The 26,093-nt window shown below is 32.0% G+C and overlaps 1 protein-coding gene across 8 annotated transcripts in view; it reads right to left on the bottom strand.

The window, feature by feature from the left end:
- Nucleotides 1-26,093, bottom strand: part of CDH18 (cadherin 18) — an 860,832-nt gene that overhangs the window by 545,058 nt on the left and 289,681 nt on the right. For 6 of the 8 annotated variants that reach the window (XM_074279089.1, XM_074279095.1, XM_074279088.1 and 3 more), the window contains one exon: nt 11,593-11,774. The exons of the other annotated variants lie outside the window; for them this stretch is intronic. The gene's annotated coding sequence lies outside the window, so the exon portion shown is untranslated. The remainder of the gene's footprint in view (nt 1-11,592; nt 11,775-26,093) is intronic. 8 annotated transcript variants of the gene reach the window in all.

The following is a 26,093-nucleotide window of genomic DNA, read 5'->3' as shown; positions in this document are numbered from 1 at the left end:
CAGGTCATTTTACAGATGAAGAACTGAGGCAAACAAGTTTAAGAGACTTGCCCATATTCATACAGTACCTTAGACAATATTTGAACTCAGGAAGAAGAGTCTTCCTCAGGTCAATCCTTACATTGTGCCACCTACCTGACCATACATACTATGCTGGTATTAAAACCTCCTTTTTACTAACTAATAAAAATATTAATTCCACTCAGGGGAATTTCTCTAACTCTCATTTGAAGATGAGTAGAATAATGCTGGCAAAATCATTCTGGAGGCTAGAAAATAAATTACACAATTTGATCCAATTTAAGCAGTATTTCATTCAGGCTAATTCAATATTATTGAAAATGAAAAAGCCACATCAACATTTGTGACACACTAAGAGAACATCATTAAGTTACAAATCCAGATCCTGTTTTTGAACCTGTTTTGAGACTTTAGAGAGGATTATGTTTTGAAACTTATGTTCCTAAAATTGGTCTTGCTTCTTGTATGCTTCAGCCTTACCTTAAAAAAGAGATATCCTCTTGGCTTCTGATGTCCATATTTTTTTTTTAACTCAAGAGTATTTAACTTGAACACCAGTCCTTCATTGTTTATTCTGACCATAATTCAATATAACCACCACAGTATTATTCTTGAAGTACAGATCTGAGCTTTGTCTACCTCTTCTACCCAATTAAGTGTTATTTTGTTTATTCTAGCATCAAATAAAAAAAAAATCCTGTTGAAAGTTCATCACTATCTGTGCCCAACATATCTTGCAAGCATCTTAAACACTGCTTTCCTTTATAAAGCCAAATTCCAGCCATAGTGAACTCCATGCTAATCTGAACATGGACTATTTCATTTCCTTTCTCTGTAATTAAAAAAAAAAATCTTTATCAAAATTAGAAGATGTTTCCTCCTCATCCCATTCTTTGATTCTCTAAGCGCCTTTAAAACTATATTTAAGGGGCAGCTAGGCGGCACAGTGGATAGAGCACCAACCCTGAAATCAGGAAGACCTGAGTTCAAATCTGACTTTGGACACTTAACACTTCCTAACTGTGTAACCCTGGGCAAGTCACTTAACCCCAATTGCCTCAGGAAAACAAATCTAAATTTAAGTGTCACCTTTTCCATGAGGACTTTCTGATTGTTCAGCTGCTAGTGCCTCATGTCTGCAGGTTATTTTGTATTTACTTAGTGTGTCTGCCTATGTGTCTATGTATTTGTTTACCTACCTGTAGTAATGATAATAATAAAAGCTATCATGCATATAGGGTTCTGAGGTTTACAAAATCACTCCATATATTGAAGAGGGCCAGAACTCTGGAGAAATATACTTGAAGCAAGGGTACTTACAACAAGGTGTTAACTCAGTGGAATTAATGAGATAATGGTTTTCTAGTTCACATCTATCTAGAATGATATAATGATAAAATCACTCTAGTCAACATATACTCAGTATGCTGTAATGATGTAATAGGGTATTTAAGCTCTGAGAGAACTGGGGACAAGGTGAATCAGAGTGAGAGTGAATAGAGTATGAAGGAGACAATAATAACTTTAGATTCTATTCCTAACCCGGATATTACAATATATGTATGTGTATATTACATATAATCTCACTGATATAAATGCATGTCCATGCTGGCTCCCTTAGCGAACTATTATCTCCTTGAGAGCACTTTTGGTTTTTATCCACAGTTCATAGCACAATATAAGCTTTTAATTTTTGTTGATGGATTTATTGACTAGCAATCTAATGATCACTCACTTCTGGGTACTTTCTTTTTTAAAAATTTTCATGATTTTTATTATTTCTCTATTACCCTTATACATGGCTGATGATTCTCTCATTTATTTCTTTTAGGTCTTCATCCAACTTACAACCAGAAATCATGGATATTTCTTCAGGCTCTGTCCTGGGCCCTATTTTATTTCCCCTCTAAGCTATGATGCTTGGTGATCTCATTAAGTCCTATAGGTTCAATTATTATCTCTATTCAGATGATTCCTATATTTATTTATACTTCCCCCCTCCCCCAATCTGCAGTCTTACAGTTCAAATGTTTTTCAACATTTGGAACTGTATGTTCCATAGGCATCTCAAATTAACCATGTCTATAACAGAAGTCATTATTTTTATCAAAAACTCTCCCTTCTTTCAAAATGTCCAAGTATTATTACCTTTGAGGAAATCATAATCCTCCTAGTCACTCAGGCTCACAAAATGCTTGTCTTTCTCTACTCCTTTCTTATACCCAACACACATATCAAATCTGTTGGCAAGGCTTATACTTATTATCTTTACAAAATCTTTCATACACATTTCCTTCTTTCAACTCACACAGCTGACATCCTAATGCATGTCACTTACCTACTCAATAAATCTAAGTGGGTCTCTATTGCTCTGATGATAAAATATGAAATGCTGTGTTTGGCTTTTAAAGCCCTTCACAAACTTTCCCCTTATCTTTCTGTTATATATATATATATATATATATATATATATATATATAATTTGTTCCTGTACATATATTCTAGAAACCAACCACAAAAATCTTTTTGCTATTTTTCCTTTTTACATAAAACTCCGTCTTGTGACATCCTTTTCCACTGACATACTTATACCTAGAATATGCCCCTTTTCCACCTTTGTCCATTGGCTTCCCTAGCTTTCTTGATGACTCAGCTCAAACACTACTATCATCAGGAACTCTCCCCTGGTTCCTTTTATTATCATTTCTCCCTCTTTTCCCACTCTTCCCTCTTTTGTTTGTTTCTTCTCTCTGATATTGCCTTCATTCTTTGTATTTTAAGTATACAGTTGTTTTCATATTGCATCTTTCTGCAGAATATGAGCTTATTGACAAAAAGAAGAAAAAATGGAGATGGAATGAAGAAAAAACTCCTAAGTTTTGAAATGCAGAGGACAGGAAAGAGGACAGGCAAAGAGTTATTGACATAAATTTGCCCCTAACATCCTGTGATCACACAGCACTGAATTTGGGATCAGTCATTCACGACTTCATAGCACCTTCTATAATTTCCAATAGCATTTTTGTTCACTGTTACCCATCACATTCCCTCTCCAGGCTTTCCGTGACTTTTTCTTTTCTTAACTTCCTTTACGATAGAGTGGTTGATTTTTCAGTGAAATTTAAACCCTGCTAGTACCCACGTCAAGGCAAAACACTCTGGTGATTCTAAGAAGGGAATGTTAGGAGGTCTGTGCCAGACACAATCAGGATTCCAGTTCCAGAAACCTGCCCTTTTTGGGGAATGCTGGTAGTACGTGTTGACTTGAGACTAATTATCTTCTCTGACTTCATAAAAATCATAGGAAGAGAATCTGACATTATAATTAATATAAAATAACAATGAACTCTTTTCTCAAAAATACTCTAAAAATTGCATACTTCTTTATAATCTCATGTGGTTTCAATAGCTTTTGTGAATAGTAGCTACAGACATAATGATGTAGATAAGGAGCTTAGGACATAAGTTTTATTTATTATTATTATTATGGCTTTTTATTTATAAGGCATATGCATAGATAATTTTTCAATATTGATCCTTGCAAAACCTTCTGTTCCAACTTTGCCCCTTCTTCCCCCCATCCCCTTCCCTATATGGCAGGTAAGGATATAAGTTCTTATATGGTTTTCCACTAGCTAAGAAGTATTCAGTGGATAATGGATTATTCTCAAAGGCTGGGAAATCTTGATAGGACATAAATGCTGTTTTGAGGTCAAAATAAGTTATTTAGTGATTTTAAAATATATTTTTAGAAATATTCAGGAAATTTTGGGGAATTATCACTATGTATGAAGATGTTTGTATAATTACACCCTGATATTGCCTATGATTTGTCTTTTTAGAACCATTTTTATACCAGTATTCATCCAGAATTCACTGACTTGCTCAGTGTGGAACTGAATATTTCATTTTATTTTTCTTTTTAACATGAACACTTTGTCATTGTTTGGCCATGTTTTTCTTCAATAGTATCTAACTCTTTGTGATCCCTTTTTGAGATTTCTGTGGTAAGCATGCTGGGGTAGTTTTCCATTTCCTTCTCCCTCTCATTTTACAAATGAAGAAATGGAAGCAAATTATTTTCAGTGATTTGCTCAGGACAAAAACTTTTAAGTATCTAAGGCCAGTTCTATATTCTCAGGACAAAAACTTTTAAGTATCTAAGGCCAGTTCTATATTCAAGTCTCCAGATGCCAGGCTCTTCACTCTATCCACTATGCTTATGCTTCAGCTGGCCTAATAGGATTACATACAGAAGAAAATGTATAAATATCCATTTTCATTTTTGTTAGCTTATTAAATATCTCTCAGTTACTAAGGCATATGTTTTGCATTAAATCTTTCATAATTTTTATTCCTTATTATTATCACAATGGAAACAGAATGGAAACACATATTTCTAATTCAATTTGTAATCCAGGTAAATGTGAGATTTCTGAAACCTGTTCTCATATGTGATTTAGTACCAAAGAAGAAAATCTGTAGCATCATTAAAGAATGATATGCCATCTCTTTGAAGTCTATTTAATTATTTTTGTTAATTTAAAATATCTATCTATTAAATAAAGTCACATGCTGATGTCTGATTCTAAGATTAAAGTAACTTTAGTTTGAAGTGAAAATTCTGGAAGAGTCTAGAAAGCTAGAAATTCTTTATAACCCTAAAATAAATGTGTCATTTCCCTGTTGTCTCTAGATTAAGATTTTTAAAAATCCTTCTTTTGGCATTTAATTTCCTCCCCTACAGTCTAACTCCAGTCAATTATTCTAAATTTTTTTCACACTGCTTCCTTCCCTCAATATACCCTGTATTTCAGCCTAACTGGTTTCTCTGTTCTCCACACATAACATTTTCCCCTAACATTTTGCCTTTTTCAGAAGTTCTTTATTGTTCACGTATTCTTTTTCCCTTTGAAATCTCATTATTACACAAGTAGTAAGTTTCCAAGGTCAGTCTTAAATTATATCTTCCTAAACCCAATTCCAGGGTCCTATCAACTTTAATATCTAGCTGCCATTGATAGAATCACTCACAAAAGGATTATAATGTAGAAATAAAGAGAGAAGACTCACTGATAAAACTTTGGATCCTTATAGTGCCTACCACATAGCATAAACCCTAGCTCATGGCCACTCACAGGAGCTCTCTCAGCACTCCTTCTTACATCTGGACTAACTATATGATTTCACTTCGACTCTATCCTCCTCCTAATCGGGATTACATCAATACTTCTTACAATATTCCAATGATGAAGAGACATAGTACGAGAAGGAACTTTTGAAGGCCATCATACCCTAGAATGGACTTAAATATATGGATTTAAAATAAAAGGTAGGTATAGAGAATTCAGCAAAAATATTTTGGGACATATGCTTCAAGATTGAGAAAGGAAGTCAAAGGTTTTGTATACTACTTACAGCCTTTTCATTTATATAAAAATTATATTTTCTTCATAATATTACTTACTGAATTGTCATTTCACAATCAGCTGCCTGCATTCTCAGATCATCAATGGCTAAAGTTTAAGCCAATAACATATTAGAAGAAATAATTTTGAAGATATAATGCTTACAATTACAGCAGCTAAAATCTTACCAGCTTTTTTAAAAAGGCAAAAGTAATCACATTAACTATTAAAAGTTCTTAGAGAAATGTAGTTGATGTGATACAAATGTTATAACAAGGAGATTGACTAAGTCCAGAAATTACCTCAAAAGTATCCTGCTTTTCTCAGCAATGACATATGGCAATTAAAGGCAATCTCAGTTAATAGTAAAATCTGATTTGCAGAAGACTTAAGAGGAAGAGGCTAATGGTCAAAAGACTACAAGCAGTGTTCATTATATTAAAACAAATAAATAAAATTATAAGTCAATAAATGAAAGAGCAAACAAATAAAATTATTTTTAATATAAAAAGCAGGCTGCTTAATAACTTTGCATGCAATCTAGCTGAGATGATTGATCTCAAGAACAGTTAGATAATGAAACGACAACAAACAGATGGGAAATAGAAATAAATTTCTAGTATTATACTCTCATCCATGATAATAAAATAATTTCTATGTTTAGACCAAAACCTGAATGTTTAATAAATTATGTGAAGAAAAGACCATGTTACTTGGGAAGATGAAATCAGGAAGACAGATGAAAGCTGATAACATGCAATTCTGGGAAATCTGAGATTAAAGTGCCCCAATTTTAAAGATATTCAAGAACTGATTTTCATAATAAAGAGATAAAGACAACAAAAGAGGAGAGCAGGATATATGTGTGCTTAGGCTCTCAAATATTCTCCAGCAGCATGTTGTATATATTTGTATCATGGGGTGTGGATGAAGGAATTTAAGAGACTGGACTGTGTTTTAAATTCAATTTAATGACAGTTTTGTCTTTCTGCCAAATAGCTAGAAAAAGTAAAAATAATAAATTTAGGGAAGATTTTATAGACTATCCATATTTCCTGATGTCTGGCAAGTCAGTTCTTCAAAAACAAACTAATTCTGCCCAAAGACAATGTGTTTGCAGCCTTGCACACACCAGTAATTACATACAAGCTTTTTCTCAGATACACTTAGTACATTTAACCTGACTACTCAAGCAGAAAGACCATATAACTATTCATAATTTAGATCACTTACTTCGATTATATAAGGCTGTTTTTCTCCAATGAATCAATTAAAATAATCAAATAGCACTTATCAAATGCTGGACATAGAGGGAAGCAAATGGCACCAGTTTGCTACTAATTCTTAAAACTCATTCCTTATCTCTATAAAATCTTTTTGTTAATATGATCAGGGTATCTTGAAAAAGGAAAAGACAAGGTTTCTTGGATAGCTGTTCTTCTTAATAGTTAAATTAAGCATAGAGTCACCAAAAGAGAGGTAGAGTATAAGATTCTGTATCAATATTTTAAAATAATGTTAAATAAAAGAGTTGTAAATACTAAAAGTTTAAAATATAAAATATTTAAACTATATAGATGCATATACATACACATATATTGACTATAGAAGTTCTTGAAGAGCATGTCTAAAGAGTTAATAAAGATTTTCTGTGTTAGTGTAGTTACATTGATAACATCATAGATCCCTTGAATGGTTAGTTTCCACAATTGAACAGTTTTCTCACACTATACCAATAACTGAATAGAAAGGGAAATCTAGCTCCCAAATTAAATCAAAAGTTAGTGTGATTCACTAAATTCTCACTATCATTTGCTGTTTTAATTCCTTCTTAAGCCTTTGACTGAGTGTAATGAAGTATAGCATTTTACATTCTTCTCAAAGTCAATTCCATATTTATATTAAAATCATACTTTATTAAAAATCACCATGAGAGATAAAACTGTGGTGATATAATCATTACCTTTATAACCAGAAGGGATCTTAGCTATTCTTGTCCAAATTCTTTGAAAAAACTATGCCTCAGGGTACCAGAATAGGAATTCAAACCAGGTCTTCTGACTTCCTATGCAAATCAGGAAGAATTTATTAAGAGTTTACTATATGCCAGGCACTGTACTAAGTACTGAAGATAGAAAAAAAAAAAAAAAGACAAAAATAAATAAACAAATCAAATACAATTAAAGATAATCTCATAGAGAAGGCAATAATAAAGTAAGATTAAGGAGAACCAGGAAAAGCATCATCTTGTAGAAGGTAAGATGTTACTTGAAAGAACTTTAAAAAAAAACCAATAAACAAGGATTTACTGTGATAAAGTTAATGAATAGATTATGGGAATTCAAACCTGGTCTTCTGACTTCCTATACAAGTCATCAAGAATTTATTAAGCATATACTTTATGCCAGGTACTGTACTATGTATTAGAGATACAAAAAAAGACAAGTCTAGGAATTCAAACCAGGTTTTCTGACTTCCTATGCAAATCAACAAGAATTTATTAAGAGCTTACTATATGCCAGGCACTGTACTAAGTACTGAAGATACAAAAAAAAAATCAAATAAATCAAATACAATTAAAGATAATTTCTGACTTTCTTTATATCTCCAGTGCTTAGTATAGTGTCTGGCATATAGTATATACTTAATAAATAAATGAAGATGTCAAAAAAGTTATAGTTGAAGTGGTAAGAAATTCCAGAAATGGAAGAAAGTTAATGAAATTGGCCAAAGGTGAGGGAAAAAAAAAAAAAAAAAAAACAACAAAAAAAAAAAAACTCCAGTAACACAATAGTCCCAGGTAATGAAAGAAGAAATTCTGAGATGAATTTATAATTCATGAATTAAAGGGAAAATGAAAATGAAATATATTTTGAAAAATAGTTTTTTCTACTTTTCTTCTTTCCTCTCTTCCCCAGTGTCCATGGACATGATTATACTCCTTGGCATCAGTCTCTTTTTATTTTGTGTGTACAAATCCTATTGTCAATGATACTGTTCATAGATGTGTATAAATGGAGGAATAGAAAGACAGGAGGAGAAAATGAAGTGGGAGACAGGTAAGAGACATTAAGAAGGTATAAAATGCTACCTACAATGAACTAAGAAGATATTAATTCTCTGAATTCACTATTCTTGAAAATAAGTATTTATTAAGCAAAAGTAAATACATTTATAATCTCCTTGTGCATACTATCACAACTGACATACTGAAGAAGGTAGACAGAAGAGTCTGCATATGAGGAAATGTAGCTGAAGGTCATATTGAGGTGGATCATGAGAAGTCTGAAAGAGTTGTGACAATGCTGTGTCTAGCATTCATAACATCTTAATTGGTGTAGTAAGAGTTCTGTTTTCAACATCTATGCAATGTGTCCCCTCGAGGACAAGCCTGGACTTTCAGATGTTCTGATGGCAAGCTTTTTCTCCTAGGTTGTGTTTAGCCTTAAGCTATTTCTCATTGTACTGTTTGTAGGTTTTTTCAAGGAGAACAGGTATATGAAGCATTCTTTCTATCTCCAGTGCTTTTAGGGGACTCTAGGGAACCCATATGGATATGTGAAGGTTCTGCCACTTGAACATTCCAATTAGACATCTGAGGCTAAATTATCCTACTTTTTTCTGGGTACTTTGTGACCTGGATGCCAAAAAAAAAAAAATCTCTTTTCTCTACTGTCTTTCATTCATATTTCACTCAGCCATACACCTTTCTAAGTTTATATTGTCCTCTCCAATACTTTATAACAGAAATCTGAAATAATTAGCATATTCTTTTAAAACATAAATTTCTTTCATTCCCAGAATCTTGCCCTTTATCTTCTGGAAGTACTAGAAATCTAAATCTGTCTACAGGAAACACATGCTTTGTTCCTTAAGATGCAAGAGGAGAAAACAAAGTACAAAAGTCTTGTGAATTGCACTGCTCTCTAGATCATTGGGTCTTTCACTCAAGCTAGCACCCATACGGAAACCATTGAGGGGAAACACCCTTTGCAGACAAAAGGCTCAATATGTTCCCCCAACAGCACAACTGATGGTTAGATAAAGCAAAGAACCCTGGAACAGTGATGTCACCTGAACCTCTAGCCCTGCTACCAGTCCAGACTATAGCTCTTCACCAGCTAAGCACCTCCTAAGGAATTGTGATCTGTCAACTGCCTGGGCTAATGTTACAATCTTTGTATTTTCAAAAAAACATAGATACTGAAATACCAGAAAATGAAAAAGTAATGTCGTCATAAAAGAAAGTTTTTCTCATACAATATTTTGGCTCTAGCAGATGGCTTAAACAGGTCATAATATCTCTTAATGTAAAACACACACACACACACACACACACACACACACACACACACACTACAAACAGCATGTATGTCTATGGGACACATGTGTACATATGTGCACACATGTGTATGTGTGTGCGCATGTGTGTATGCACATCTGACACTATGGAAACGAAATTATCATTTCTTCTGTTCTTGTGTTCTAAGGGCCACTAGTCCTTTACAATTGATTTAAAACTTAAAGATATTGTTTCCTCTTATTAAATTATGAGCTATTTTTTGAGCAGGAACTGCTTAATTTCTCATATCTGTATTCATAGTGTGTAGCATTATGTTTTACTCATAATAAGTACTGAACAAATAGTTTTTCATTAATTTCTTCCATCATGAGCTTTCTTCCTATTGGGCAAAGAACTATTGTTAATGATTCTTCCTCTTTATTACCACTGCTAGACCATTGTAGGTCATAATTATACAATTAATTTTTAAAACAATATTACATATTCTACAAGTATGGGTTTTTACTACTTTCTGAAATTTAATTTATATATATATATATACACATATATATGTTTGACTTTTTTTGCAAACATGTATGAAGCTAACATACCTAATTTCTTTAAAAGAAATACAGATTATATTTGGAAAAGTTTTGTTTAATTATGTTACTTTCTACAACATATACAGAACTTATATAAAAATGACCTTTTTTGACTTTTATAATTGTTATAACTTTGTAGCAATGTATCATTATATTTACAGGAAAGCTACTTAAACTGAATATATAATAACTGAATGTAGGGGTCATGAACTTATGAGTTCTTAGTGGGAAAGTGTGATTTGTAAACCTATTTGGTTTGTAGACTCCTAAATATCAGGGATTACATTTAAAAAATATTTATTGAAGAGGAATCACAAGTGGAAAAAGTTTAAAGAATTCTATATATAATTAATTATATAATTAATGAAGAACATTACCCCCCAACTACCCTCAGAAAGTTAGTATCTGATTCTTTCACCTAAGATATAATCTTTAGTATCTAAGAATGTATGAAATGGGGGAGCAAATGGGAATTGCCTGACAATTATATAATTGCTTCTATTGATCCCCTAAGATTGTATCTTAGCAACACTGAAAAAAATTTATTTATTTGCATTATACTTTCCTTTGAGAAAGAATAGAAAATCTTGTCACAGTAAGATCATTTACTATCATTATGAAAAATGAACAAGAAAAGGGATGATCATTTTTATGTTGTGTGATGAAAGGAACCTCCATAGATCTTATAGGTATTAATGCTGAGTTGAAGCTCACTTTTAGATACTACTCAAACTACTCAAAGTCAGGTTAACATTTTTAGTGCTAATACTGTTAATTTTGATTGTAAGTAAAGGAGATTAAAAACATATACATGGAGAATTAATTACAGCCCAATTTCCTTTTAATAAAAATGGTTTCAAAGCGCTTTTGGGGTAAAAAACAAAAACAAAATAGAAACCATAATATTTTTATATTGATTATTTTAATTAATAATAAAATGACCATGGATAATAAAATAGCCATTCAAGTACTACATCTTTTCTTCTTGAAAACATGTAATTTTAAATCAGAAATTAAATTGGTTAGATGGGAAAAGAAAAAAAACCTATATTGGATGATAAAATATTCATCATGCTTGTTAATAGAAACAATGCAAAAATAATTAATTTAAAATTATGCCATTTGCTTCTCTATATTTGTTCTAGTAAGGCAAGACCAGTTTAATATATATGCATCTTTAAAAAAAAGGGTTAGATTTTTAAATACAGAATACTATTACTATTACTATTTACATTGTTGTAATAATTTAGTTTAATGTTTACAGAAAAAAATTTAGTACCTGGTATTTTAGTGAATATTCAATATGTCAATCCATCAACAAATTCTGGCAACTGAGGCTCAGTTTTTACAGTTTTACTATCTGCTGCTTCTGTGACTTAAAGGTGAATGTGTCTAGCTTATGCAACTAGAAGTCAGTAGACTGATTTCTTCTCAGTGACTCCATATTCTTCAGTCCAGCACCTGTGAAAAGACAATTAATTTCCATAGATAAGTTTATTGAAGTTATCTCTGAGGGAAGACTCAACAAAATCAATTGTTACTATGGAATTTTAAAAAAATTAATACAGTAAAAACTATATTTTTGTTTGTTTTTTATTTGTTTGTTTAGGAAATGTTGGAGGAGAGGTCTAGTTCTGTGATTTCATAGGCATAAAAATCAAGAACACTATTACTTTATCTTAGTGAGTTTTTTGAGTAATTGAAAATTTATATAATGGCTTTCTGATGACACAATTAATATGTCAAAAGCAGAATTTGAAACCAAGTCTATCTGAATCAAAACACAGTCCACTTTTCTCACTTTTTTTTTCATTTTTGGTTACTATAGAAATACATATTGAAGAATAAAGAAATAATGATTTCAAAATATTTCCTTTTGGCAAAGTAAAAGAAAACAAAACTTTTATCATATATTTGTAACAGTTATATCAATCTATTGATTATTTAAAAACTGTATTATTTACATTCAATTAACATGGATTTATTAATCTCCTAATTGTATGCTTATGGACTTTTCCTTTGATGAGTTTCTTTGCAGAAATCTGCAGTTTGGGGAAGATCTCTTAGATCAGTTATCTCAAATTTTTCAAACTTAGCCATCATCCACCCAGTCTAAAACACTTCTTCTCTGATGGGTTTATTTTTATATCTTCATGTCCTTTCCTTTATTTTCATGTTCCTATCACTGTGATATAAGCTTCCAAAGGGTGTGGACTTTTTTTTTCAACTTGCATTTGTATTACCTTTGCTTAACATGGTGACTTAACACAATAAGTGCTTAATAAATACTTGTTAATTGATTGACTATATATTCCTCATATGACACTAACTGGATACAGATGAAAATGAAAATAATCCCTTCCTGGAAGGAAAGTCTTTCTCTAAAGAGAGAGCACCTGTACCCAAATAAGTATATGTAAACACATATAAAATTGATATAGGTTATTCCCAAAGTCTAAGTACAATTTTATGTTTTTAGTAATTTCAGAAATTAGATGCTGTAAACTTACCAAAAAATCATTTGAAAGGTAATTTGTATTTCTTTTACACTTATTTAAGTTTGTGATAATTAGATTTTTTTTTTTACAATTTGAGAAAGATGAAATATTATGCATGGCTTATAACAGTTTCTGAAAGACATTTTCTCCAAATATTGAATCAGTAGTTCTCTTGTTTGGCTATGTAAGTCACCTCAACTAAAAATCTCTTTTGCAACATCATCTTAATGCTACAATTACAAATGTAATCCTTTCATTTACTTAAAAGCAATGGAAGAAAATTTTTACAAAATTTAATATCTGACTAGACATATATATATATGGCTATGTCTGCTTTAATCAGAAACATATGAATATTTAAAATTTAAATAATTAACCTTCAAGATATATTTTTGTAAGCTTATTATTGCCTTTATGTTTTTAGAAGCTTAAAACACTGAGACTATTGAGATATATTTTAAAAAGTGATGAGGGATGGTAATGAGGTTAGTAGTAGGATTGATCTGTTGAGATTAGAAATAAATTCATGTAAGAAATAATGTTTTCATTGAGCTCTGAAGGGAAGTAGGAATCCCTAAAGGCAAGGGTGAAGAGGGGGAATATAGTAAGGTGATGGAATGATGATTTTGAGGAACAACTTTAAGTTTATTTTGGTAAAACTGTATAGTGTATGAAGGGAATGTATATAAAGGAAGACAGGGTACAGATTTTAAAGGAATTTTCAAATATTCACTTCAGTTCAATTCAGTAAATATGTTTTATGAATCATAGTCAAGGTACCATGCTAGGGATACCAATATTAAAAAAGAATTCCCTGTCTTTATGGAGTTCATATTCTTTTAGGGATTATGTATAAGTACATAAATATTTCATAAGCTAGTCTTTTATTCCTGGGAAATAATCATTTTACTACTCTAAGAACGGAAGGCAGAAGAAAATTCCTCTGCTTATGTTACTTTTTCTACTTGTTGTCTCCTTGTCTTTGGTTAAAAAACAGTTGTCTCGAGTGGGGGATGAAGGAGTCCTACCAAACTCCTTTTATAACACAGACATGGTACTGATACCTAAACCAGGTAGATCGAAAACTGAGAAAGAAAATTATAGACCAATCTCCTTAATGAATATTGATGCTAAAATCTTAAATAAGATATTAGCAAAAAGACTTCAGAAAATCATCTCCAGGATAATACACTATGATCAAGCAGGATTTATTCCAGGAATGCAGGGCTGGTTTAATATTAGGAAAACTATTAATATAATTGACCATATTAATAATCAAATTAATAAGAACCATATGATCATCTCAATAGATGCAGAAAAAGCATTTGACAAAATCCAACATCCATTCCTACTAAAAACTCTTGAGAGTATAGGAATAAATGGACTATTCCTTAGAATAATCAAGAGCATATATTAAAGACCGTCAGTAAGCATAATATGCAATAGAAATAAACTACAACCTTTCCCAGTAAGATCAGGAGTGAAACAAGGTTGCCCACTATCACCATTACTATTCAATATAGTACTAGAAACGCTAGCCTTGGCAATAAGAGCCGAGAAAGAGATTCAAGGAATTAGAGTAGGAAATGAGGAAATCAAACTATCACTTTTTGCAGATGACATGATGGTATACTTAGAGAACCCCAAAAAGCTACTAGAAATAATTCAAAATTTCAGCAAAGTGGCAGGATACAAAATAAATCCACATAAATCCTCAGCATTTTTATATATCACTAACAAAATGCAACAGCAAGAGATACAAAGAGAAATTCCATTCCAAACAAATGTTGAGAGTATAAAGTATTTGGGAATCCATCTACCAAAGAAAAGTCAGGAATTATATGAGAAAAATTACAAAACACTTGCCACAAAAATAAAGTCATATTTAAATAATTGGAAAGACATTCAGTGCTCTTGGATAGGCCGAGCGAATATAATAAAGATGACAATACTCCCCAAACTAATCTATTTATTTAGTGCTATACCAATCAGACTCCCAAGAAACTATTTCAATGACCTAGAAAAAATAACAACAAAATTCATATGGAAGAATAAAAGGTCGAGAATTGCAAGGGAACTAATGAAAAAAAAAGTCAGAGGAAGATGGTCTAAGTGTACCTGATCTAAAGCTATATTATATAGCAGCAGTCACCAAAACCATTTGGTATTGGCTAAGAAATAGACCGGTAGATCAGTGGAACAGATTAGATACAAAGGACAAAAAAAGGATACATCTATAGCAAGCTAATCTTTGACAAACCCAAAGATACCAACATTAGGGATAAAAATTCATTATTTGGAAAAAACTGTTGGGAAAACTGGAAATTAATATGGCAGAAATTAGATATGGATCCACACTTAACACCATATACCAAGATAAGATCAAAATGGGTCCATGATTTAGGCATAAAGAGGGAGATAATAAATAGATTAGAGGAACAGAGGATAGTCTACCTCTCAGACTTGTGGGGGAGGAAGGAATTTATGACCAGAGGAGAACTAGAGATCATTATTGATCACAAAATAGAAGATTTTGATTACATCAAACTACAAAGTTTCTGTACAAATAATACTAATGCAAACAAGATTAGAAGGGAAGTAACAAATTGGGAAAATATTTTTAAAAGGAAAGGTTCTGACAAAGGTCTCATTTCCAAAATATATAGAGAACTGACCCTGATTTATAGGAAACCAAACCATTCTCCAATTGATAAATGGTCAAAGGATATGAACAGACAATTCTCAGAGGAAGAAATTGAAACTATATCCACTCACATGAAAGAGTGTTCCAAATCACTATTGATCAGAGAAATGCAAATTAAGACCACTCTGAGATACCACTACACACCTGTCAGATTGGCTAAGATGACAGGAACAAGTAATGATGAATGTTGGAGGGGATGTGGGAAAACTGGGACACTGATACATTGTTGGTGGAGTTGCGAAAGAATCCAGCTATTCTGGAGAGCAATTTGGAACTATGCCCAAAAAACTATCAAACTGTACATACCCTTTGACCCAGCAGTGCTACTACTGGGCTTATATCCCAAAGAAATACTAAAGAGCGGAAAGAGACATATATGTGCCAAAATGTTTGTGGCAGCTCTTTTTGTTGTAGCTAGAAACTGGAAGATGAATGGATGTCCATCAGTTGGAGAATGGTTGGGTAAATTATGGTATATGAAGGTTATGGAATATTATTGCTCTGTAAGAAATGAGCAGCAGGATGAATACAGAGAGGCTTGGAGAGACTTACATCAACTGATGCTGAGTGAAATGAGCAGAACCAGAAGATCACTGTACACTTTCAACAACAATACTGTATGAGGATGTATTCTGATGGAAGTGGAAATCTTCAACATAAAGAAGATCCAACTCACTTCCAGTTGATCAATGATGGACAGAGGTAGCTACACCCAGAGAAGAAACACTGGGAAGTGAATGTAAATTGTTAGCACTAATATCTGTCTGCCCAGGTTACATGTACCTTCGGAATCTAATGCTTATTGTGCAACAAGAAAATGATATTCACACACATGTATTGTATCTAGGTTATATTGTAACACATGTAAAATGTATGGGATTGTCTGTCATCGGGGGGAGGGAATAGAGGGACGGGGGGATAATTTGGAAAAATGAATACAAGGGATAATATTATAAATATATATATATATATATATATATATATATATATATATAATAAAAAAAATGTTAAAGTAAAAAAAAAAAAGCAACAATAAAAAAAAAACAGTTGTCTGTCTGTCTCTCTCTTCCTCTTATCTATTGAGTGTCTATATATGTCCCTTTATCATTCTCTGTTTCTATTTATATGAGTTTCTCTCTTCATACACATATACATATATCCAAGTGTGTGTGTACATATATGGTATGTAAATATGTATATGTATATATGCATATAACATATTAGAAATCTAACTTGCCATGTATAATTTGAATGTAGAATATCCCTTCACGGTAATACTGGGGAGTTAGCAATTCACAACACAGTTGTCATTTAGTTAACTATACTAATTCTACTTCTTGATCTCAGATTTATAGAACTCAGTATGTTGTAATAATAGTTCTTTATTAGCAATTATAAAACTTTATTCCGGCTAGAGTAATAATCTATGATAACCTTGTTGTGGCAAAAAACAGATGCACTGGAATGAAAAGTCTCCTATAATCCACTTAATAAACTATCTCTGGTACTAGCACTAGAGTTAATTACTCTTCAAATATCACAGAATTTGCATGTTTCTCACAGAATAAATTGTACCCAATAATTGTTCAATTATCCTAGCCATCAGAGAAAATTAACAGGAATATAAGACAAAAGAATTACTTGCACATTAGAATGTTTTTACTGAAAACACATTTTAGTGAGTTTGATTTCATATTAGAAAAAGAAAGTGGAGTGATCATTCCATTAAAAGATCACAAAAAATGAAGAGACTGAATCAACACCATAGATTACTTCAGAAGGCAATCAAGCACATTCTTTATTGTCATGATAAACTTATGGTGTCTTGTTTGTAGAAATTTTGTTTAGGGCTCATAAATCATGGGAATTGGCTTAGGTTACTATGTGGAATTAATTTAGTCAAGTCATAGAGCTTTTCAAGTAAAAACATAGATGTTATGTCCACATTTTGAAATCCAACTGGCATTAATACATTCTTAGCTAGACACAGTTCAGAGAATATACATTAGTCTGTTAATCTTTTTTTTTTTAATTGAATCCCACTTATTTCAAGGAATCATTATAGGCATGAAGTAAGTTAGCTCTGGAGAAATGAGACATATAAAGAAAAAGCTTATTGTGATGATAATAATGATAAACATTAAAAATAGCAAAAGTACACTTTCATAAGAAAACATACAATGAGAGAACAGTCAGAGAATAGTCTTCCTTTAAAGGACATTATAGATCAGCTCAGCCAAACTTTGAGTCTCAAAGAGAAGAAATATAAGGAGAAAAGACATTCTTTTAATTATCACATCACATGGATAAGTGCCTTTCCCAAGTTTGTATAACTAATATGAGAGGAAGGACTTGAAATTGGATCCTGGCCCTGAGGCTAGCTCACTATTTACATCACCTATCTAGACTGCTTCTTTTCTGCTCTAAGAAATTATAAATGAATAAAGAGAAATATTGGTTTAGCCCTGAAAAGACTAAGAAGACTTGATGAAGAAAATATGACTCTAGAAAGTGAAGTAAAAACTTACATAGATATAGAGGAAAGTGAGAAGGAAAACAAAATGCAAGCAAACATCAATAGAAAGCATGAAAATGCTATGTTCTGATTAGATATGGACCCACACTTAACACCATATACCAAGATAAGATCAAGATGGGTCCATGATTTAGGCATAAAGAATGAGATCATAAATAGTTTAGAGGAACATAAGATAGTCTACTTCTCAGACTTGTGGAGGAGGAAGGAATTTATGACCAAAGGAGAACTAGAGATCATTATTGATCACAAAATAGAGGATTTTGATTACATCAAATTAAAAAAAGCTTTTGTACAAACAAAACTAATGCAAACAAGATTAGAAGGAAAGTAACAAATTGGGAAAACATTTTTACAGTTAAAGGTTCTGATAAAGGCCTCATCTCCAAAATATATTGAGAACTGACTCTAATTTATAAGAAATCAAACTATTCTCCAATTGAAAAATGGTCAAAGGATATGAACAGACAATTTTCAGATGATGAAATTAAAACTATTTCTACTCATATGAAAGAGTGTTCTAAATCAGTACTGATCAGAGAAATGCACATTAAGACAACTCTGAGATACCACTACACACCTGTCAGATTGGCTAAGATGACAGGAACAAATAATGATGAATGTTGGAGGGGATGTGGGAAAACTGGGACACATGCATTGTTGTTGGAGTTGTGAAAGAATCCAATCATTCTGGAGAGCAATTTGGAATTATGCCCAATAAGTTATCAAAATATGCATACCCTTTGATCCAGCAGTGCTACTACTGGGCTTATATCCCAAGGAAATACTAAAGAAGGGAAAGAGACCTGTATGTGCCAAAATGTTTGTGGCAGCCCTTTTTGTAGTGGCTAGAAACTGGAAAATGAATGGATGTCCATCAAATGGAGAATGGTTGGGTAAATTATCTGTAAGAAATGAGCAGCAGGATGAATACAGAGAGGTTTAGAGAGACTTGCATGAACTGATGCTGAGTGAAATGAGCAGAACCAGGAGATCACTATACACTTCAACAATGATACTGTATGAAGATATATTCTGATTGAAGTGGATATCTTCAACAGAAAGAAGATCTAATTCACTTCCAATAATCAATGATGGACAGAAACAGCTACATCCAGAGAAGGAACACTGGGAATTGCATGTAAACTGTTAGCACTATTGTCTTTCTACCCAGGTTACTTGTTCCTTCGGAATCCAATTCTTACCGTGCAACAAGAAATTTGGTTTTACACACATATATTATATCTAGGTTATACTGTAACACATTTAATATGTATGAAATTGCCTGTCATCTAGGGGAGGGAGTAGAGGGAGGGAGGGGAAAATTTGGAAAAATGAATACAAGGGATAATGTAAAAAAAAAATTACTCATGCATATGTACTGTCAAAAAATAGAATTATAAAATTAATAAAAAAGTAAAAAAAAGAAAAAAAAAGAAAATGCTATGTTCTGGTCCACACTCAATTTCTACAAGCCTCTCTCTGGGTATAGATGCCTCTCTTCATCACTGAACAATTGCAACTGATTTGAAGCATCTCATTGTTGAAGACAACCAAGATTAGAAGGGAAGTAAAAAACATTTTTGCATTCAAAGGTTCTGCTAAAGACCTCATTTCTAAAATATATAGAGAATTAACTCAAATTTATAAGAATTGAAGCAATTCTCTAATTGATAAATAGTCAAAGGATATGAACACTTTTCAGATGAAGAAATTGAAACTATTTCTAGCCACATGAAAAGGTGCTCCAAATAACTATTGATCAAATAAATGCAAATTAAGACAACTTTGAGATATCATTACATACCTGTCAGATTGGCTAAGATGACAGGAACAAATAATGACAAATGTTGGAGGGGGTGTAGGAATATTGGGACACTGATACATTGTTGGTAGAATTGTGAATACATGCAGCCATTCTGGAGAACAATTTGGAACTATGCTCAAAAAGTTATCAAACTGTGCATACCCTTTGACCCAGCACTGGCCTTATATCCCAAAGAGATATTAAAGGAGGGAAAGGGACCCACATGTGCAAAAATGTTTGTGGCAGCCCTCTTTGTGGTGGCCAGAAACTGGAAACTTAGTGGATGCCCATCAATTGGAGAATGGCTGAATAAATTGTGGTATATGAATGCTACAGAATATTATTGCTCTGTAAGAAATGAACTGCAGGATGATTTCAGAGAGGCCTGGAGAGATCTACATGAATTGATGCTAAGTAAAATGAGCAGAACCAGAAGATCATTATTCATAACAAGACTATGTGATGATCAGTTCTGATGGACATGGCTCTCTGCAATATATTCTCAGTGAATGAGTTAAAAACGTCTCTCCTCTTGGGCTTCCTTCAAGTGTTAGCCTTTACTAAATCCCCTTAATAATAATGATTTCCTTCTAGTAATTTCTATTGTTTGTTTGTACAAAGTTATTGTTGTCTCCTTTGTTAACTGTGACTGAAGACCTTCTTTTGTAGTCCTAGCACTTGGAACTATTCCTGCAATATTCTAGACTTTTTAATAAATGTTTACTAACAGACTGAGTATATGATTTATCACAATACTTCTGAATTTTATGTTTGACATTCAATCTACAGATGTTCAATCAGCCCAAAGATTTTTTTCCCTGATTAATTAAACCAATACACTATAACTATTGTAATAGATTATACTGTACTAAATTTTACCTTAGTTTATTCTTTTAAAGTAGGCAGGTCAAAACTGATTATATTCATTTTCCAAAGGGATTAACTAAAACTTCTGGAATGATTAAAAAATATATATAAAAAAGAAAGATAATTGAATTTTTATTAAGCATTAACTATGTGACAGGAACTATGTTAAGTCAGGGACAGAAATAAAGCAAAGTAACATATTCTTTACTCTCAAAAAGTTTCTAACCTAATAAAGAAATGTGTAATACAAACAAAAATGGGAAACCATGATAGTTAAATGTATATTCTATCAAAGGTAAGACTACTTGTAAGGAGGTGAATTGGAAGTTTAGTAAGTATGTTTAGGGCCTTTCATAAAATCATGAGCCTCACCAGGGACTAAACAGTTAAAAGAAAAGATTTCAGGATTTTCTGTTGAAAGTCTATTGGAATTGCTTTGAGTCACTGAGCCACTGAAAAGAACCAAGTTTTTCTTTGTTGCTCATCACAAAATCTTTGCTGTTATTATGTACAAAGTATTTCTATTTCTATTTGTTTCACTCAGTATTCAATTTATGTAAATGCTTTTAGACCTTTGTATAATCAACTTGTTCATCATTTTAATAGAATAATAATATTGCATTACCTTCATGTACTACAGCTTGTTCAGCCATTCCTCAATTGATGGGCATCAATTTTTTTCCAAATCTTTGCCACCACAAAATAAGCTGCTATAAACATTTTTGCAATGTGGAGTCTTTTCCTTCCTTTATAATTGTCTTAAGATATAGACCCAGTAATGATACTGCTGGCTCAAAGGGCATACACAGTTTTATAGACATTTGACAATTTCCAAATTGCTCTCCATAATCGTTAGATCATTTCACGATTCCACCAACAATGCATTAGTGTCCCAGTTTTCCCTCATCCCCTCCAACATTTATTATTATCCTTTCTGTCATCTAAAAGCCAATCTGAGATGTGTGAGTTGGTATCTCAGAGTTGTTTTAATTAACATTTCTCTAATCAATAGGGATTTAGAGCATTTTTATATAACTATAACTGTTATTAATTTCATCATCTGAAAATTGCCTGTTCATATCCTTTGGGAATTTATGAACTAGGGGATGACTTGTATTCTTATAAATTGGACACAGTTCTTTATGAATTTTAGAAGTGAGATCTTTATCAGACATACTAGCTGTAAAGATTTTTCCCCAGCTTTATACTTCCCTTTGGATATTATTTCTATTGGTTTAGTTTGTGCAAAAACTTTGTGATTTTATGTAATCAAAGTTGTCCATTTTGCATTTCATAATGTTCTCTAGTTCTTCTTTGGTCATAAATTCTTCCCTTCTCCAAAGATCTGATAGGTAAATTATTTTTTGTTCTCTTAATTTGTTTATGGTATGATCCTTTATGTCCAAACCATGCATCCATTTTGACATTATTTTTTATGGCATGTGAGATGTAGGTCTATGTAGAGTTTCTGACATTATTTTTCAGTTTTCCTAGAAATTTTTGTCAAATAATGAGTTTTTATTCCAGAAACTGAAGTTTTAGGGTTTATCAAATACTACATTGCTATAGGTCTTGCTTATTATGTCGTGTGTATCTAATCTATTCCATTCATCCACCACTCTTTCTTAGCCAGTACAAAATTATTTTGATGACTGCTGTTTTATACTATAGTTTTAGGTTTGATACTGCTAAACCACCGTACTTTTTTTTTTCATTAATTTCCTTGATATTCTTGACCATTTCTTCCAGATGAATTTTGTTATTATTTTTTGTAGTTCTAGTAAATAATGTTTTGACAGTTTGATTGGAATGACACTGTACAAGTAGACTAATTTAGGTATAATTATCATTTTTATTAAATTAGCTCAGCCTAGTCATGAACAATTGATATTTTTCCAATTGTTTAAGTCTGATTTTATTTGTGTGAGAAGTATTTTATAATTGTGTTCACATAGTTCTTGGGTTTGTCTTGTCAGGTGACCCCCAAGTATTTTATTTTGTTTACAATGGAATTTTTTTCTATTGCTTGTTGAATGGCTTTGTCAGTAATATGTAGAAATGCTGATGACTTGTGTGGATTTATTGTACATCCTACAACTTTGCTAAAACTATGAATTGTTTCCAGTAGAATTTTGGATGATTTTCTATGATTCTCTAACTATATTATCATATTATCTGCAAAGAATGATAGTTTCATTTCCACATTGCCCATTCTAATTCCTTTAATTTCTTTTTTTCTTATTGCTAAAGCAAACATTTTTAGTATGATATTTAATAATAATGGTGATAATAGGCATTCTTGTTTCACCCCTGATCTTTCTGGAAATGTATCCAATTTCTTTTCATTACAAATAATGCTTCCTGTAGGCTTTTTATATAGATACTGCTTATTATTAAAAAAAAAAAAAAAAGCTCTATTCTCTCTAGTGTTTTTAATAAAATGGGTGCTGCTTTTTGTTAAAAGCTTTTTCTACATTTATTGTAATAATCATATGATTTCTGATGGTTTTGTTATTAATATGGTTGATTATGATAATAGTTTTCCTGATATTGAGCCAGCTCTGCATTCCTGTTACAAATCCCACTTGGTTGTAGTGAATTATCCTGCCGTTAAGGTACTGTAATCTCTTTGCTAATATTTTATTTTTAAAATTAGCATCAATATTCATTAGGGAAATTGGTCTGTAATTTTCTTTCTTGGTTTTGGTACTTCCTGGTTTAGGTATCATTGCCATAGTCGTGTCATAGAAGGAATTTGGCAGTAGTCCTTCTTTACCTATTTTTCCAAATAATTTAAATAATATTGGAATTGATTGCTCTTTTGATGCTTGGTAGAATTCACTAGTGGAGCCATTTGTCCCCAGAGATTTTTTCTTAGGGAATTCATTGATGATTAGGTCAATTTCATTTTCTAAAACATTCTACTTACATATTTTATTTCCATTTTTGTTAACCTGAACAGGTTATATTTTGTAAATATTCATCCTTTTCTGTTACTTTGTCAGGCTTGCTGCATAGAGTTGAGCCAAAAATCTCATAATGAATTTCTTAATTTCTTTTTCATTGGTGGTAAGTTCCCACCTTTCATTTTTGATGCTGCTGATTAGTTTTTTTTTTCTTTCCTTTTCTGATCAAATTAACTAAAGATTTATCTATTTTGTTAGTTTTTTTTTCATAAAACTAACTCATACTTTTGTATATTAGTTCAATAGTTTTCTTAGTTTCTATTTTATTAATCTTCCCTTTTGTTTTCAGAATTTCAACACTGGTATTTATTTAGGAGTTTTAAAATTGTTCTTTTCCTAGCTTTTGAAGTTGTGTGCCCAGTTCATTGATATCCTCTTTCTCTATTTTATTTATGTAGCTATTTAGAGATATAAAATTTCCCCTAAGAATTGCTTTGGTTGTATCACATAGGTTTTGGGACGTTGTATCATTATTACTATTATCTTGGATGAAATTATAGATTGTTTCAGTGATTTGCTTTTGGTCTACTTGTTTTTAAGAATTAGATTATTTAATTTCCAATTGGATTTAACCTATCTTTCCCTGGCCCTGTATTGAATATATTTTTTATTGCATTGTAGTCTGAAAAGGAGGCATTTTTTTCTTTTTGCTCTTTTGCATTTGATTGTAATGTTTATATACCCTAATACATGGTCAGTATTTGTATAGGTGTCATGCACTGCTGAGAAAAAAAGTGTATTCCTTTCTACCTTTATTTAGTTTTTTTCAGAGGTCTATCATATCTGGGTTTTCTAGGATACTTTCACCTTCCTAGTTTTTTTTTTTCCTTTTCTCTTTTGTGGTTATATTTTTCTGCTTCTGCCCAACTACTATAGTTTTTCTATTTCTTCCTGAAACTAGCTAAAAATCTTCTCTAGGAATTTGGCTGCTCTATCACTTTGTGTATACACATTTAGTACTGTTATGTCATTATTTACAGTATCCTTCATCAAGATATATTTTTCCTCCTTATCTCTTTTGATAAGATCTATTTTTAATGTTGCTTTATTTGAAATCAGAATTGTTATCCCTACTTTTTTTTTCCCCCCTTCGGCTGAAGTATAATAAATTCTGTTCCAGCCTCTTACCTTTACTTTGTATGTGTCTCTCTCTGTCATTTGTGTTTCTTATAAACCACATATTGTAATTGTAGGATTATGTTTTTTAATCCACTCTACTATTAACTTCCATTTCATGAGAGACTTCATCCCATCCACATTAACAGTTATGATTACCAGCTCTGTAACTCCATCCTATTTTCTCCCCTGTATATACTTTTGTTCTCCTTCCACCCTGTCCTCAGTAGTATGTTTTTTTTACCCACTTACTCACTACCTTATCTCCTATCACTCCTCCCCTTCTCTTACTAGTGTTTTTTAACCCACTTCATTCACTACTTTATCATCTATCAATCATTTCACTCTTTTAACTTTCCCCCTAGTATTTCTGCCCTTCCTTCTATCCTGTCCTGTCTTTTTTTGTTTCCTCTTTTTCCTCCTCCTTTAACCCTCCTTTATAGGGTTAGATAAATTTATATGCCCAATTGAATGATTAAGTTATCCCCACTTAAAGCCAAAATCGATGAGATCAAGCTTCAAACAATGCTTATTATCCTCTCTTCTTTCCCTCAATTCCCTCTTCATGTGAACTAACTGTCCCACTATACCTCCCCGTTCCTCTTTTTCCAGGACAGGCTTTTTATTAATGCTTTAATTATTTTTCTTTGATGTCACCATATCAAGGACAATTCACAACTACACCCTCAGTCCATGTGATGACCCTCTCTGTCTGGCCCAGTGACAGATACAATTCTCAAGATTTAAGATATTATTTTCCCATCTAGGGATATAAACAGTTTAATATTTTAATATATATTTCCCCTCTTTACCTTTCTAAAGTTTGCTTGAATCCTTCATTTGTGGATTAAATTTCCTGTTTAATTCTGCTTTTTCAATAGAAATGATTGACAGTCTCTTACTTCATTAAATGTCCTTCTCCCTTGAAATATGATGCTTATTCACTCTGGGTAGTTAATTCTTGATTGTAATCCTAGGTCCTGTGCATTCCAGAATATGGTATTCCAGGTCCTTAAATTCTTTTTTATAGAAACTGCCAGATCCTGGATAATCCTGACTGTTGCCCCTTGATATTTGAATTGTTTTTCACTGGAAGTTTATAATATGTTTTTTTCTTTGAGATTATAGTTTTAGAGTTTCACAACAATGTTCCATGGAGTTTTCTTTGTGGGATCTCTTTGCAGACATGAACAATGGATTCTTTAAATGAGCATTTCCACCTCTGTTTCTAGAATATTGCAGCAACTTTTCTTAATGATCTCTTGAAGAATGCTGTCCAAGCTCTT

Source organism: Sminthopsis crassicaudata, chromosome 1 (genome assembly GCF_048593235.1).
Source record: "Sminthopsis crassicaudata isolate SCR6 chromosome 1, ASM4859323v1, whole genome shotgun sequence".
Lineage (NCBI taxonomy): Eukaryota > Metazoa > Chordata > Mammalia > Dasyuromorphia > Dasyuridae > Sminthopsis > Sminthopsis crassicaudata.
Note: the sequence above shows the minus strand (reverse complement) of the source record. Positions and strands in the feature narration are given on the sequence as shown.